The 4,994-nt window shown below is 32.6% G+C and overlaps 1 pseudogene; it reads left to right on the plus strand.

The window, feature by feature from the left end:
* Window positions 1-1,033: 1,033 nt before the first annotated feature.
* Window positions 1,034-4,629, plus strand: LOC149519134 (putative disease resistance protein At1g61300; annotated as a pseudogene).
* Window positions 4,630-4,994: the final 365 nt, after the last annotated feature.

Consider the following 4,994-nt stretch of genomic DNA (forward strand, 5'->3'; position numbering starts at 1 on the left):
AATGTAAATAGTATCAATTATTAAATAATTATTACCTTATAAAAAAATAAAATATCTTATTATAAGATTTTAATTTTAATAAATTTGTGTAAGCAGTGAAGTTTTGCAGTATATCAACTAAGATAATCTAAAAAACTACTTTTATACGTAAGGATGAATCAATGGAGGGAAAAAAAAAAGATTTGAATCATTAAATCTTTCAACGCCTTGAATTTAATCCATGAAAACCAACAAAATAAAGTAGGGGTGAAAGTGATTGTTGAAAAATAATTGAAAAAAGACAAAATAAAGGGGTCAATAATTCAAAAGTGCATCAATGATAATAATGAAAATTCATATTTCCAAGGAATATTTATCTTTTTTTTTTCCTGTTTTTATCACTCTACAATAAAAGCAACAAAAATAGTGTTGCTGTATAATTTTTCTTTCTTTTATTTCTATTTTCTATTTTGTTTTATGCTATATCCATTCTGATTTGTTTTTAACACCAAAAAAGAAAAAAAAAATATTGTTTCCTTTTTCTTTTAATTTCTATTAAGTTTGGTACTCAATTATCCTTTCTCTCTGGAGTTGGTGATGTAAAAAGTTCTCACAGTTCAATTTAGAAGGTCCATCCCCAATTACGTATGCTTCAATAATTATTTTTATTTCCATAATTTTCTTATATGCTCAAAAGTTGTTTACTTGTTTGTTTCCCTGGCATATTTAAACAAAAAAAAAGAATGCATTTATAAGGAAAAAAGTTAAATAAATAGATTCATTTAAAAATTGAGAAAATATTAGATAGATTAATGATCAAAATATATACTATTCCCTTACTCTAACACATGTAACATACATTCTTAGTATACGCATGAACACTAAATAATTTCTTCCATTTGCAGAATTTTCAATTTTAGAGTTGATTTCTCTTCTACTTCACAATTGGCTCCCAAAGCAAGTAAGGTACATTGCAAACATTCACAATTGCATTCGTCTCTCTATCTGTTTTTATGTTTACTAATCATTAAAGTTGTTTTCCAATCTCAGATCATCAAAGAATGGCTGCTGAATTTGCTGCCTCTGCTGCTGCCAATGCTGTAGGAAACCTCACAACAGAATATGCATCACCTTATGTTAGTTACTTTTTCCGATTTGGGAAAATTGTTGAAGAATTCAAGAATCGGAGAAATGAACTTGAATTGAAAAGTGATCGGGTAAAAAATGATGTCGAAGAGGCTATAAGGCAAAATGAGGTAATTGAGAAGGATGTCCAAGACTGGCGAAAAAGGGCACAGAAAGAACTGGAAGAAACCCAGTGTTTGGAACCTGAAATCGAACGTATGAAGTGTTTCAACTGGTGTCCAAGTTGGGGTTGGCGATATTGCTTAAGTAAGAAAGTGGCAAAGAAGACGATCTCTATCGATAAACTTCTTGTGAGTTGTAACTTTCCACGGGTGGGCCACCGTGCTCCTCTAGAAGGAATAGAATTCTTCACCTCTAAAGATTTCATGCCTAATGAGTCTTCAAATTCAACTTTAAATGACATCATCAAGGCTCTAAACACTGATGGTGTGAACATGATTGGATTGTATGGAATGCCACGGGTGGGCAAAACAACTTTGGCAAAAGAAGTTGGGAAGCATGCTAAAGAACAAAAACTCTTTGATAATGTTGTGATGGTTACAATGTCCCAAACTCCAAACATCAGCAATATTCATGACAAAATTGCAGAATTATTACGCTTCAAATTTGAAGCAAGTACGGAGCAGGAAAAGCAGAAGAGTTATTGCGGAGATTGAAAAATGTGAAGAAGATCCTCATAATTATTGATGATGTTTGGAATGAATTTGAATTGCAGACTGTAGGTATTCCATTCGGTGTTGAACACGAGGGTTGCAAAATTCTTCTGACCACACGTCTTCAACAAGTCTGTGTTCGTATGAATTGTCAAAAGAAATTTCAACTGGACATCTTATCCAAAGATGAAGCATGGGCTTTGTTCAAAGATACTGCTGGTCTAAAAGATGTTTCTTCGAGATTGAATGATGTAGCCCAGGAGGTTGCTCGTGAATGCATGGGTTTGCCTCTTGCAATTGTGACAATCGGAAAAGCTTTAAAAGGTGCAAGTCTAGATGGCTGGAAAGTGGCAAACAAGCGACTCAAGGACTCAAGAGATTTAGACAATGAAGAGGTTTCTCATGGATTATTCTCTGATATTGACTTACCTAAAGACTTATTAATTGACGACTTACGGAGGGAAATTCGTGAAGCACTAAGAAAACTCCAAGAGTCTGGTTTGTTACTGAGAACTGATGATGATGATGATGAATTAAACGTAAGAATGCATGATGGTTCGTGATTTTGCTCATTGGATAGCACCTACAGGGAAACATATATTCATGGTAAAAGAGGGGTTGATGGAATGGCCTCTAAGTAAAAGTTGTGGATCCCATACAGCAATCTCCTTTTGGAGCAGCAACATAAATATTTTTCCTGAAAATTTGGAATTTCCTGAACTCAAAATTTTGATTTTTGCAGGAAAGACTACAGTGAAAGTTCCGAATGCATTTGTTAAAGGAATGAAAGCCCTTCTTTGTATCTCGAAAATGTCATTTTCTCACTAGAAGTACTTCAATTCGTATCAAATCTTCGAAGTCTATGCTTTCTAAATTGCGGGCTGGAGAACATCTCATCATTGAGTAGTATGGAAAAACTTGAGATTCTTGCATTTTCTAATACTAATATTTATAAGCTACCTGAAGAATTAGTGGCATTGCGTAGACTAAAATCGCTACGTTTTTCTTATTTTTCTATCTCTAGAAAGAAACAGATCGATTTTCCCCCTAATTTGCTATCAAGGTAATAGTAGATGTCAATTATTTTTTATTATATTGCTGAAAATTAAGTATTTAGTTTTATGTTATTTATTTTTCTTTTATTTACTTTATTATAAGTAATTTGATTTTAGACTATAGGAAATATATCTACCATAAGCTTTTGGTCACTTCCATTTTTATGAAACATTCGAAGCTGTAGTCTTTCCATTTAAAAAAAATGCTAGTATATAAGATGATTGTCACATGAATTATGAAATAGTAAAAAATGCTCAAACCTTTTTAATAAGAAAAGGTACTGAAAAATCATGATGTATTTGCTGAGATAATTAAAATTAACTTATGTTTACTTCTATTTTTATGATTCACTTGAAGTGTTTGATAATAGTTTTTTGTATTTGTGTAACAAACAGGTTGACATCACTCCAAGAGCTACACGTCGGATGTGAAAACAATGTTAACTTATCGGAGCTGAATTCATTATCTCGTTTGACTGCACTGTCATTGAGTGTTTCTACAGCTCAATGTTTTCCAGAAACTTTTGTGTTCCCTAAACTACAAAGTTTCATTATTGCTGTAAATGAATATCATCCATTTATGCAGGGGCTAAACTTTAGAACCTTGGAAATTACTGAATTCTCGTCTTCATTAAGTGCATTCAAGGAGTTGTTTTGCAATGTGGAAGAGTTGGCTCTGAAGAATGTTGTCATGAAACACAAAAATATTGTCCCAAACATAGATCCAAAGGGCCTAGAAGAATTAACTTCTCTTGAGCTTGAAGATTGCAATAATATGGAATGCTTAATGGATACAACACGAGAGAAAGGAGCAACCACTGCGTTCTCTAATTTGGTGAAATTGAGAATGGTGAAAATGACTCGTTTGAAAGAATTGTACCATGGTCCGCCTCCGATTAGCTTCTTACAAAAGTTAAAAGATGTGACCGTTGAAGATTGTAAGCGGTTGAAAGTGGTATTTGAAATGAATAGTCTTCTTAGAAAGGGAGAAATTAGTCAGACACCGTTACTCTCAAATTTAACAAGCTTGAATCTATCATTCTTACCAGAATTGGAGAGTATATGGAAATTACAATCAGCCCATCAATGTCATGCAAGCCTCCAAAGTCTAAAGGATGTAAACATTGGGGAATGCAGTGAATTGAAATCCATCATCCCGCCTTGCCTTGCTCAAAGTTTGTTGCACCTACAAGAACTCGTAATATCTGACTGCGATAGATTAGAGCAAGTCTGTGATTTTCCCCAAGAAATGGTTGAGCTTCAGGTACCTTTTCTCTTTCCATTTCTCCTTCAATGAATGATGAGAAATTACTAAATTTTATATATTGATCATATAATTAACTTTTGTTGAAGTTTAAAAGAAAGAAAGTTTAATTAAATTATATTAATAACTAATCTACATGTATATTTATTACATGGCTTGCAGGTTGAGAAAACAAACACTATATATCTTTTTTTGTCTTTATTAACACACTTTACAAAATCATTGTATTTTTTCTCCTTTTTTTTGTTGTTTATTTAAATAATATATTATTTAATAACTACTATTATTACCTTGGTATGTATGTCTTGTCCATATATTTATTTACATTTTCAATCAATGAATTCATGTCAACTACCACCACTTTCTAATTTAACTATTTTGGAGCTAGAGTTTTTACCAGAATTGAAGTGGATATGGAAAGGGCCCACCCATCGTGTTAACCTCCAAAGTCTTAAGACTATGAGAATATGGGAGTGTGCGAAACTGGCATATCTCTATCTGACTCCCCTTGCTCAAAGTTTGGTGCATCTAGAAGAACTCGAAATAAAAGATTGTGGCACTTTGGAACATGTAATCTTCGGAGAAGCAGAAAATGAGGGTCAAAGTTTGCTACAGAGACTACAAATTTTTAGACTTGAAAATTTAGAGAAGTTGAGTAGTTTTTGTTCAGAAAATGTTGTCATGTCACTATCTTTGAAGGAGTTCAAAGTTCTCAATTGTCCCCAATTATCTGAGCTTAAGACGTTGCAGTCCCATTTAAAGGTACTTCTCTTATACTGTCATTTTGACTCAATTTTGTTTATTTATTTTAGTAATAATTAATTGAATTATTTATCTCATAACACAAATGTCAAAATTTAGTACATTCACATCTACATGTAAATGTATTATACAGTA

The sequence above is a fragment of the Durio zibethinus genome, chromosome 4 (genome assembly GCF_047325235.1).
Source record: "Durio zibethinus cultivar Kanyao isolate XHJ-2024 chromosome 4, ASM4732523v1, whole genome shotgun sequence".
Lineage (NCBI taxonomy): Eukaryota > Viridiplantae > Streptophyta > Magnoliopsida > Malvales > Malvaceae > Durio > Durio zibethinus.